This window comes from Haematobia irritans, chromosome 4 (assembly GCF_050003625.1).
Source record: "Haematobia irritans isolate KBUSLIRL chromosome 4, ASM5000362v1, whole genome shotgun sequence".
Taxonomy (NCBI): domain Eukaryota; kingdom Metazoa; phylum Arthropoda; class Insecta; order Diptera; family Muscidae; genus Haematobia; species Haematobia irritans.
In genome coordinates this window covers 54,162,229-54,175,326 of record NC_134400.1, presented here as the reverse complement: position 1 = coordinate 54,175,326, position 13,098 = coordinate 54,162,229, and the positions used below count along the sequence as shown (strand labels likewise).

Below are 13,098 nucleotides of genomic sequence, written 5' to 3'. Positions count from 1 at the left end.
TTTGGTCAAATACTATAGATATTCATAAAATATAGTATTTTGCCATCACTATTCGCATGAAAGTATTTTGCCATCACTATTGTTACAAAACCCATTTTATATTTTGTGAAACACCAAGCGCAACTAGCTTCTTATAATTTATTTAAATAAAAACGATAATGAAGTGCTGAAAACATGGTTATTGTGAAAGGTATATTGGTGAACAATGTTTTACTTTCCAAATGGAATAAAGTGGAATAACATACAGACCTGCCAGAACGCTGCCCTTAGAACTGCGACTGGGTGTCTCCGCAGCACACCTTTATTTGGAGACAAAGATCATCCCTGTGCGAAGACACAATTACATGTTGTCAAAGCAGTATCTCCTGGGTTGTTATCGCAGTAATCATCCAAACCACCATCTCATGGATACACAACCACCACCCAGGAACGTAGAGGTTGATATACATCATCTAGAGCGCGAGATTCAGTGCTACAAAAGAAAGCCTCTAGATCAAGCAGCATGTCAGGCAGGTTTGAACAGGATTCATGAAGATACTGTAGCTGAAGCGGTGAGAAGCTACAAGGTTAATCCTGTTCTCGGAGTCCGACCACCGCCCATAGCACCGGAGGAAAGAGACCTCCCACGGCAGACTAGGACAGTTTTAGCCCAATTAAGATCAGGCAAGTGCAGCGGCCTCAATTCCTACTTATCAGTGATAGATAGCAGCGTAGCAGTATGTCCAATTTGCAGCCAAGGGCCACACGACACGCGTCATTTTTTCTCTTGTCCACCTAAACCAACCCGACCCGACACCAGATCACTCTGGACACACCCCACCTTAAGCATAGTACTAAGATCACGTTTTCGCACGAAAAACTGTTATACTCCATATAAAAAACGTTAGCACGGAATAAATGCGAAATCTTTGTTTTAAGCTTTTTAAAGCACATATTTATACAATCCTGGATTTTTCGCACGAAAAAAAGGCAGGCATATTATTTCGCATAAATACGGTAACATCCCTGGGTTTGAGATCCTACATACGGAGATAGATGAAGATATTCGTTTTTCGCAGAAACGAACTTAGTACTAAGCATTAGTCGCAAAGTTCCACGATCTGGCCACAAGATGAAGTACCAAAGCGTATAACATAAAATGGATGAAATCACAATAAACTGTTACAACAACAACCAGGGGACCCCAATTGAGAACGAACATCCAGGAAGTTCCATTTGACCTTACATATATGAGAGAAGACTGTGATGAGCTAGTGGAAGATGGTTCGGACCTAACCGTGAAGACATGGATAGACACCGTATGCGAGAGGAGGTTTCTATTGCCTCAGAACTCACCAGAGTTGAACCTATGGTTATTGCGAGAGTCACAGAGATCTCTGAAGAGGACATTCTTGATGACTCGATTGAAGCGGCTGATGTGACGGTTGTTGAAAATCTCGATGGTCCTACGGATCCTCCAGATAAATCTTCATCATTGTAAGGCTGCATGTGCTGCCTTAAAAGTTCTCCTGATGAAAGGGGACATAGATATAGTTCTTATTCAAAAACCATATGTTTATAGAAACAAAATATGTGAATTAAGTACTCCGGGGTTCAAACTATTGCAGTATACTGGTAATGATGTAAATCGAGCCTGTATAATAGCTAAAAACGAGCTCAACATGTTTCTGCTTCCTTCAATGTGCAATACAGACACTGTCGTTGCCACTTTAGAAATAGCCAAATGCAAATATTGGGTATCTTCGGTCTACATGGGACATGACAGGGAGATGCCTCCATATGCCGTTAAGACCTTAGTGGAGGAGTCACGGAAAACAAAGACGAAACTCATTATGGGATGCGATGCGAATGCACATCATAGTATATGGGGTAGTAGTGATACTAATGCAAGGGGAGAGTCGCTAATAGAGTTTATTTTGCGTACTAATCTGGTAGTTTGCAACAAGGGAGATGCCCCAACCTTTGTCACTAAAAACAGGCAAGAGGGTTTGGACATCACCTTGGCCTCGCAAGAACTGAATGAAATGATATCTGAGTGGCAGGTTTTAAGTGAACACAGCTTCTCAGATCATCGCTACATCAGTTTCAAATTTGATGTTCATATCACCAAGACCATATTTCCGCCAAATGTTAGGAAAGCTGACTGGAATAGGTATAGGGAATCGTTCAATATGATGATACCGGAAATAACAGAGACAAATATGAGAAATGTGCAAGATATCGAACACGCAGTGGAGCGGATTACTAAGGCCTTCAACATCTCACTGAAAGCTGCATGCCCTAGAGGGAAGTCAAGGGGGAAAATCGACCACCATGGTGGTCTACGGAATTAAGTAATATGAAAAAATCGTGCAGGAAGCTCTTTAACGAGGCAAAGTCTACCAGAGCCCCTGAGGACTGGAACGCTTACAAGAAGAATCTGAGAGGATACAAGCGAGAACTGAGAAAGGCTCAGCATAACTCTTGGAATGATTACTGCAGCAGTATTGAGAATACGTCCGAGGCTTCCAGACTACGGAAGGTTCTAGCATCCACCAACTCCGCTTCAGGTTTCATTAAAACATCGGAGGGCAATTGGACAACGTCCAGTGAGGAGACGCTGGAAGTACTATTGGACACACATTTTCCTGGAAATCAGACGGTTGAACCAGGTTCTGGCGGTGCCACAGTGGCTCAGCGGTTGTTTCCTGTCGAGAAAATTGTATCGGAAACTAGAATAAGATGGGCGCTAAATAGCGTTGGACCATTCAAATCCCCCGGACCTGATGGAATTACTCCGGCGGAGTTACAAGCAGTAACTGACAAAATTATCCCCTGGTTGTCGGCGACATATAAAGGATGTATCAACTTATCATATATCCCAGGAAAGTGGAGGGAAACAAAAGTCGTTTTCATACCTAAAGCGGGCGTATCCTTCGAGGGCGAAGGATATCCGACCAATCAGCTTATCCTCATTCCTACTGAAGACTCTGGAGAGGATGATAGATATTTATCTTAAAACTAGCATCGATTCAAGTTTGTTCTCGAAACGACAGCATGCATACTCGAAGGGCAGGTCTACTGAGACCGCACTACATGAACTAGTCAGCTTTATTGAAAGTTCACTATCTGTCAAAGAATACACAATCGTGGCGTTTCTAGGCATCGAAGGGGCGTTCAATAATGTCCATCCGAGCTCGATATTAAATGGACTGACAACTCTGAATATTGATCCATGTATACTCAGTCTGTTAGACGAACTGCTAATGAAGAGACGTATTTCAGCCACACTAGGACAAGCAAACATACAAAGGTATGTGAACAGAGGCACTCCCCAAGGAGGAGTTCTATCACCACTTCTTTGGAATGTTGCTATAAATAACCTTCTGGTTACTCTAGAAAAAGAAAGGATAAAAGTGGTGACATACGCAGATGATGTGGCTCTGGCAGTCAGGGGAAAATTCCCATCCACAATCAGAGATATTATTCAGAGAGCCCTCGGATGACTGAGAAATGGGCGACAGACAATGGTCTTGGGGTAAATCCTGCAAAGACAGAATTAGTCATGTACTGCAAAGATCGCAAAACTCCCACGGTTAGGCCTATTTCCTTAGGGGGTATTGAAATTCCCTTTGGTGAGTGTGCAAAATACCTTGGCGTTATTTTGGACAGGAAGCTGAACTTTAAGCTTAATATTGAAGAAAGGGCGAGAAAAGCAACTGTAGCTTTGTACTCGTGCAAAAAGGCAATAGGAAAAAAGTGGGGACTAAAACCAAAAATTGTGCATTGGCTATACACGGCAGTGGTTAGACCTATAATGCTATATGGTGTTGTAGTCTGGTCAGAAACCGAATTGTTTAGATAAAGTTCAGCGTATGGCGTGTTTGTGTATTTCAGGCGCATTCAGCAAGACAGGAACAAATTCCCTTAATGTCATGCTGCATCTATTGTCTTTATACATTTTGGCCAAACAGTCAGCTGCAACAACGGCTGTGCGGTTGCGCGAGCTATCGCTGTGGTCGGGAAAAGGTTACGGTCACAGTTCAGTCCTCAAAATAATGCCAGATGTGCCTAACGTAGTGTATTACACATTGGCGAGTGAGACTCTAATCCCAGTGAGGCAGGGAATAAAGAATATATAGATTTCTACACTTCGTTCGGAGTATATTCTAATGATCTGGAACTTCGAATAGCGAAAAGATTACCTAATCACTGTAGTGTTTTTCAGGCTGAAATATAAGCAATAAGAGAGGTGGCGAATTGGCTGAGAAGTAATGTTCCAAAAAATGTGGACATTAATATATACTCAGACAGTCAACCTGCAATAAAATCCTTGGACTCGGCCATCGACTGCTGCAAATCTCTCAATGAGATGGCGGAGCAGTACAATATTCACCTAATATGGGTGCCTGGCCATAGGAACATACCACGGAACTGCGAAGCGGATGAGTTGGCAAGGCTAGGGACTACCTTACATATTCCAGGGGAACTAGAATTTGTTGGTATGCCCCTAGCTTCCTGCAAGCTCATACTGCGTGAGAAGGCTGTTATGATGGCAAATGTTCGATGGGAGAATTGCAAGGGTTGTAACGACACCAAGCAAATATGGCCCCATTTCAACTTAAACCGCACACTAGATATGCTAATGTTCTCGAGACGTCAGATATCACTCCTGATATCTGCTATAACGGGTCGCTGCCTGATAGGCGATTTTGCAAAAACTATTGGCGCGAAGTATAATGACTATTGTATGAGCTGTCATGATGCGGAGGGAAAAGAATCAATTCAACACCTCTTGTGTGAGTGTCCTGCATTTTGTGTAAAGCGCAAGCAACTTTTAGGAGCATATACCTCTTGTGTGAGTGTCCTGCATTTTGTGTAAAGCGCAAGCAACTTTTAGGAGCATATACCTTCAGATTACTGGCGGATCTGGAAAACGTTAACTTAAGCAGTCTGCTAATGTTTTTGGAACAATCTGGTTGGTTCAGCGAAGAAAAATAATCGAGAAGGTTCAGCGGTTAAAACTAGAAGTGCCCATATGTAATAGGTACTTTTAGTTAATGTGGTATCACAATGGACTGAATAGTCTAAGTGAGCCTGAATCTTAATCGGGCTGCCACTTTAACCTAACCTAACCTAGTTCAACAACAACAACAGCGTCACACTGCGAATACATGCCACAAACAGTGGGCCTTACATGGATACAGACATTACAAAAATATTGCAAAAACATAATTATTATATTAAACGTATTAATAACTAAAACTATCAATACAACTTTAAATATATTAAACAGTCTTACATGTATAATACGATTTCCTCCATAATGTTGGTGTCACATAACTATTAATTAATTAATTATTAATTAATATGCTGGCAATTTGAAATAATTGCTATCAAGGAACTGCGTGTTAGAACAGATTCCATCAAGAGGAATTCACAAAATATCAAACTGATGACGGAATGTAAATTGATGTAATGTACATTTTCATCCAGAAGTTCTTGATATAGGGATTGTTGCACTTTGTTTTAATTGGTTGCACTTTGCAAGTTTTCTGGAATCTTTTCTTTGTTGTTTCCTTCATCAGTTTTTCACTGGTCAACATCTTCCAAGAATATAACACCCAATGATTTTAGTTGTTTGCAAAACAATCGAGTTTTGTGATTTCCATTAAGTTTTCAATTCACTTTTTATCTTGACTTACCAATTATATTTAGCGTTTTGGATTAGTTTCAGTTTTATGTCAAAAATATTTCAAATTTTTGTATTTCTTCCAACTGACCACGTACTTTGTGGCACAAAATGTATTGAAAACCACAAAATTCAATTTCCTCAAGAACGTTGGTGTCACAAAATTGTTGTACAACTCATTAAAATTCGGGCAATTTGCAAAGAACTTGATGGCCAGAGAGTTAGAATAAATTTCCAGCAATTTCAATTCATAAAATAACAAGTTAAACCGATGATGCGATATAAATTAAACTATCGATGTGATGCGAATCATCATCCAATAGTTGTTGATATGGAAAAGCATAAATACTGTTACGAATTTGATATTTCTAGATTTGAGTTTATTTAAATTAGTTTCCGTTAATTTAAATTTCAAATTGTAACGATAAAATTACGTCATAACTTGTTAGAGTCATTTCTTTATTTTCTAGTACTTTCCTAGACATCTTTTGTGTTCTTAGTTTTCATTGTAAAATTAACACCTTTTGTTTTACTGTTATAATTATCGGTAATATGACCATAATCCCTTATGCCTGCACGACATCTACCAGATGGTAGAATGCACTAGCCAAGATGATAATAAGCCTAAAAGTATGTGTACCATATCACCTGTACAATAACGCCCCATAGAAAGTTATAGATCGCCGAGACAATGAACATAAGTCGATAAATATATGCGATGTCGCCCGTGGTAGCTTAATCTCGAAGGTTGCAGGCCAATTAGCGAGAACATTCGAAATCGTCATATCTCGGTATATAAACCCCTAGCGGAGAGAGCAGTCAAGTCAGTCGTAAGCTAAAGTTTATACAGTACACATCGTAGAGCAAATAAGTGAAACCAATCAGTTAAACAAATAAATTGTAGATCTTCGTTATTTGAAAAGAACTGCACTCATAGAAAAAAGTCTGCTAAAAACAGCAGTCGATGTCTGCTGTTATATTTTTGTACTTCAGGGCCTAATGAACAACAATTTATACAATTTTTAGGTTATAAAATTTTCCCCAAAGCATATTTAAGAACCAAAAGTACTTTTTGGTATATTTTTGCTCGATAATATACTTACAAGCTCCTAAATACGATCAGCAAACATTTTGTTTGCTGTTATGCCTCAATTCGATAAATATTCAGATTTTTGGTCAAATACTATAGATATTCATAAAATATAGTATTTTGCCATCACTATTCGCATGAAAGTATTTTGCCATCACTATTGTTACAAAACCCATTTTATATTTTGTGAAACACCAAGCGCAACTAGCTTCTTATAATTTATTTAAATAAAAACGATAATGAAGTCCTGAAAACATGGTTATTGTGAAAGGTATATTGGTGAACAATGTTTTACTTTCCAAATGGAATAAAGTGATAGTTTTTCAAATATTTTTCCAGACACGCTGCCTCCATTGGGAATAAAAGCACTGGCTGATAGACGTTACAACATGTAACTTGCAACTTGTAACTCAACATCAATCTTTTATTAATGCATAAAAATATGTTAAATGTGATGTGATAGTCGTATAAATGTTATATTTATGAGAATTTATAAATGTTTAATAAAATTAATAAACAAGTAAACAATCGTGTTTTACTTGACCACAATGATTCTTTTACAACTATCTTAAAATGCACTTTGTCTGATTGTTTGAAGGGGCTCTTATTGGCGTCCTTGTAAATGTATCCAGAGGGGCACCTAATAATTGCACTCATGCGATACTTTTTTTGTAGTAACTTGGCGTGGTACAATTTCTCAATAGTGACGGCGATTTTCCGAGGAGTTTTGGATATCTTATACGACTGTTTTCGACGTATAAGGAATTCTCAGAAGCGCCCCCAAATTCAAAAAATGTTGGCAGGGTTGATTTATGGGAACTTTCTCTTTTGGATAAGCCACTATGATTTTTCATCGGTCAGCCTCTTAATATTTCCTAGAATGCAGCATCCTAATATTTTAGTTGTCTGCAAAGAGATTTGAGTTTAGTGACTTCCTTAAAGTTTTCATTTATTTTTACTTATCACCTATTATAAAATATTTTGAGTAATTTCAGTTGATTATCAAAAAAGTTCCACAATTTTTTTATTTCTTCCACGAACTTCGTTGTTCAAAATAGTATTGAAAACCACGTGATTTTTCGTTGCATTTCAGGGTAGTGTTTTGTCAAAGTTTTCTCCAATTATCTTCAACACATTTTCAAAGTTTTCCTCAACATTAGGCGGTTTGGAAGTAATTCGCAAACAATTTGAAAATGTATTGAAGATGACCTGTTTCAAGTCAAGTTGAATTTATGTTGAAAATGATATTTACCCTCAAACTGAAAAGGGGTTGCATTTGAAAAACGCTCATCTTGTGATAGGATACATACCTATATGTCGATAGTGTAATGTGGATATAGTCCTCTTGTGTGAATGAATAAGTCAAAGATTATCTGATTTAACAAGATGTTTATGTACTTCCTCTTTTTTTCCAAAAGGCTCATGAGTTTAGGTCCATATATGTATGAGAGAGTTGGAAAAAATGGGTATGATGTTACGAATCTAAAGGCCGGTACTATGTTCATTCTTGCGAAAAATTTTTATAGAAACCATTATTTCGCACATAGAACGCGGTGTTTATTTAGGTAACTTCCCTGCCAACATTTTTTGAATTTGGGGACTCTTTTGAGAATCCCCACTACGTCGAAAACAATCATATACGACATCAAAAACTCGTCGGAAAAGCGCCGTCACTATTGAGAAGTTGTACCACGCCAAGTTACTACAAAAATGTTTCGCATGAGTGCAATTATTAGGTGCCTTTATAGATCAATTTAGAACGACGCCAATAAGGGACCCTCCAAACAATCAGAAAAAGTGCATTTTAAGATAGTTGTAAAAGAATCATTGTGGTCGAGTAAAACACGTTTGTTTAGATATTTATTAATTTGATTAAACATTTACAAATTCTTAAAAATATAACATTTATACCACTATCACATTACATTTAACATAATTTTTGGCATTAATGATGATGTTGAGTTACAAGTAGCGAGTTACATGTTGCTGCGTCTATCAACCAGTGTTTTTATTCCATGGAGGCAGCGTGTCTGTAAAATATCTGAAAAACAATCACTTTATTCCATTTGGAAAATCACCAAATTGTTCACCAATATACCTTTCACATTTTTAAGCGTATAATCTATTGGTGTTTTCTTTTCTGAAAAAAGTGTTTTGCCTTCATTTTGTCTGTACAGAATGCGCATTTTTAAAATGTTACCAGCAACCTAAAAAAATGCTATCATTTCAGCGGGCAGAAAAGAATTCAAAGAAGGAAACAGGGCAATCGCAGCACTCTCGTTTGTTGGCAGTGCTGAAAATGCCCGTAATTTGCCTCCCAGCGTGGCGCTATTTTCACAACAGAATTCGAAGCCTTTTCGCACTTTTGCCTGTTTTTTTTAGAAAAGAACCTAAAGAGTACATTTTCCGGGCAAAATGCAAAAAAAGTGTGCATTTTTTACAAGAAAAGAAAACGCCATATGTTTTCAGAACTTTATTTTCGTTTTTATTTAATTAAAATATAACAAGCTGGTTGCGCTTGGCGTTTCACAAAAAAATGGCTTTTTTAACAGTAGGGATGGCAAATTACTTGCATGTACTTTTTGATGTACCTTTTCATGATGGTTGAAGTGACATTTACGAGTCTGTGGTAACGATGAGGTTAAAATGGAACTTTGAAATGCTGGCAGGGTTGGAGCGCTATTTTACAAGGAGCGATATGGAATTAAGTTGGTGGTTGCTGCTTGTTATTACAAAATAAACATTTTATTTTCCTTGGGCAATTGATCTGCTACTCCTTTGATCCTTTGTATAGTTTCGGAACAAAAATATAATCCGTGTTTGTGTTATAAACCCACACAAATAGTTTTAATAAATAAATTATTTCTTAATTCACATTGCAAATGGCGCCATGCTATAAACGTCAGTTTTTCAACTCAAGTCAACGTCAGTTTTTCAACTCGAAAAAACAAAGTACCACAAATGGAAAAATTTCGCTAGTTTTTCGCATTTTTTAATTTTGTATTGAGTTTCAACGCGAAAACCGAACAGATTACCGGCCTTGAAAAAGACAAGAAAATGAAGAATTTTCCATTTGGTTAATAGGCCTGTTTCTGCACTCTTTTCATTCAACATTTATGCCAAAAGAAATTACTTCAAGTAAATTGTGTTTATTTTTATTTTGTTGTGTCTTTATTGGTACCGTATCTTTACAAATTGCATTACCATACAAGACATAATGACTAATATGGTTTATTTATAATCATATGATGATAAAAACTATTCCTCGGTTATTTCTCCGTAATTTAATTGACAACATCGTCATAAAATTATTACATATGCATACGCAGCAGCTGATTAGATTGTTTACACACACGCATTCATGATAATTGTTTTGAAAAGTTTTTTCTACCAGTTTTTAAATTGTTTTGCAACCAAACCTCACACTGCACTGGACACTAATAATTGTTAAGAATAAAACGCCAGCCGCTCTACTGCTGGTGTCTTACGACATTCGGCAACAGTTTTAACGACATGTGGTACATTGTCGTCTTCTTCAGCTTTTCCAAATGGATACCGTCAATTTGTAACGTACACCATACAATAGCTATAGTCAAAGTGAAACTTTTTGTTCAATCAACATAAGCCTATAACTCATGTTCAAGGGTAGTTCCTAAGCAAAAGTCACTGTTCCCGACTTATATTTCGCAAGATAATTCGTCACAAAGGGATGTTAGTTTTCTATACGAGTGTTTTGAATCGATAAAATGCAAGATATATACATAATTAATTTTTGCATTTTATTTTTGGAACATAGCAATTTATTCTTGTGATTCCATTCGTAGCTACCATAGTACTGCAACATCAATAGCACTGCCTTCTTTATAATTACGATGTACGGCCAGCATTTGTGTTTATTATCCCTATACCCAGTAAAAAGAAACGATTGTAAAATGAAATTCACTAAATAAGACTTTATTTTGTTAATACTTTTCTATAAATTTCATGTTATGTACATTATTTCTATTCTATCATATAGTAGGGAGCGGCTAGATGGGGCATTATTACGAAAACACCACTCCAAGTTATTTTTATTTCGTCAATCGATCTTATTGCATTTTTAAATAACAATGCGAACCACATTTGTATTGTAATTTCACACAAATCATTTGAATAAATAAATTATTTCTTAATTCACATTGCAAATGGCGCCATGTTTTGAAACTAACTAATCTCAACATATGGAAGGATTTAACACGATCTAATTAGGGACTGTGCGCTTTACGTCAGTTTTTCAAATCGAAAAAAAAAAACAAAGTATCACAAATGAAAAAATATTCCGGTAGTTTTTCGCATTTTTGGTTTTGTATGGGATTTCGCTGCGGAAACCGAACATAGTACCTACCTTATCTCCGTAAATAGGGGTTCAAACCCAGGGATGTTAACTTATTTATGCGAAATAATATGCCTGCCTATTTTTTCGTGCGAAAAATCCAGGGTTGTACAAATATGTGTTTGAAAATACTCAAAAAAAGATTTCGCATTTATTCCGCGCTAACGTCTTTAGTGTGGAGTATAACAGTTTTTCGCACGAAAACGTGATCTTAGTACTAGGCTTAAACTGGAACTTAATACCCACCTTAAGTCATTAAATCATTAAGGGATGTCTATTATGTTCCCTGGTGTTCTTTCTGCGTTAAGTTTTGTACAGTTTTTTTGAGAAAATAGGAATTTTTACTTTACAGTTTTAATTTTGGAAATACGCGCCTAGTAGCGGCCAATTCAAAATGTTTCCCTCTTTTAACTTCTTTATTTGTCAATTTTTGTTTTTTTTTTATCTCTTTTTGTTCGTGTGTTTGTCTAAACGAAAAATTTTAGAGTCGCAAATTATTATACATTATTGGTCCCCCGAACACAGCTATTTGCACACATGATTGCTACGAATACCATTTTAAAGAGGAATTGGAGAAAATGTTGCAAAGAAACCTGCCAACAAGCAAAATAGATAACGAACGTGTGTGAACCTAAAGTCCCTGCCAGCATTTCAAAGTTCCATTTCAACCTCATCGTTACCACAGACTTGTAAATGTCACTTCAACCATCATGAAAAGGTACATCAAAAAGTACATGCAAGTAATTTGCCATCCCTACTGTTAAAAAAGCCATTTTTTTTTTTTGTGAAACGCCAAGCGCAACCAGCTTGTTATATTTTAATTAAATAAAAACGAATATAAAGTTCTGAAAACATAGATTATACGCTTAAAATTGTGAAAGGTATATTGGTGAACAATTTGGTGATTTTCCAAATGGAATAAAGTGATTGTTTTTCAGATATTTTACAGACACGCTGCCTCCATGGAATAAAAACACTGGTTGATAGACGCAGCAACATGTAACTCACTACTTGTAACTCAACATAATCATTAATGCCAAAAATTATGTTAAATGTAATGTGATAGTGGTACAAATGTTATATTTTTAAGAATTTGTAAATGTTTAATCAAATTAATAAATATCTAAACAAACGTGTTTTACTCGACCACAATGATTCTTTTACAACTATCTTAAAATGCACTTTTTCTGATTGTTTGGAGGGTCCCTTATTGGCGTCGTTCTAAATTGATCTATAAAGGCACCTAATAATTGCACTCATGCGAAACATTTTTGTAGTAACTTGGCGTGGTACAACTTCTCAATAGTGACGGCGCTTTTCCGACGAGTTTTTGATGTCGTATATGATTGTTTTCGACGTAGTGGGGATTCTCAAAAGAGTCCCCAAATTCAAAAAATGTTGGCAGGGGTCGTGCTCTTTTATCTAATCAAGAACAAGAGCCAATTTAGACATCTTAAGTACTCATAACTAATACTACGTTCGCACTAGACACGAAATCGTCGTAAACGAGGATTTTGGCCGAAATCCTCCTAGATCTCAGTAGATTTGCAATAGGCAAATATCAGCTGGCTCGTAGAGGATTTCAACAAAATCTCTTTCAAAATCCCTTATACTGCTTTGTACAACTGTGGTTTTAGTACTAAAAATGCGCTTTTTGCAACCCTGTCCCAATTTTTATTGTAGATGATCGTGTGTGTGCGTGTACACATACGGGTTTGTGTTTGTATTAATATATTTACAAACAGCTGTTAAATCCTCAAATCTACGAAATCTCGTTATTTCGCCAGTCCGAACACTTGAGATTTGTAAAGAGATTTTGGTTCTAAGTATCGAGATTTCATGTCTAGTGCGAACGTAGTATAAAAAATACAGAATGAACAAATAATGATGTTGAAGCACCCTGTAAAAATAAGGTCACTGTTGATTGTACTCGTATGAAAAGTGTACCCATTTTGTAGTACAATT

General features: G+C 36.7%; 2 long non-coding RNA genes across 2 annotated transcripts; one reads left to right on the top strand and one right to left on the bottom strand.

The window, feature by feature from the left end:
* Positions 1 to 8,588: 8,588 nt before the first annotated feature.
* On the bottom strand, positions 8,589 to 8,915 carry LOC142236409 (uncharacterized). The gene is made up of 2 exons (XR_012722020.1): positions 8,860 to 8,915; positions 8,589 to 8,802 (listed from the first exon to the last, which is right to left on the bottom strand). It is a non-coding gene; the product is annotated as an uncharacterized LOC142236409 (long non-coding RNA).
* A 2,990-nt stretch (positions 8,916 to 11,905) lies between these two features.
* LOC142236753 (uncharacterized) lies at positions 11,906 to 12,285 on the top strand. Its single transcript, XR_012722181.1, has 2 exons — positions 11,906 to 12,014; positions 12,072 to 12,285. It is a non-coding gene; the product is annotated as an uncharacterized LOC142236753 (long non-coding RNA).
* The last annotated feature ends 813 nt before the right edge of the window (positions 12,286 to 13,098 follow it).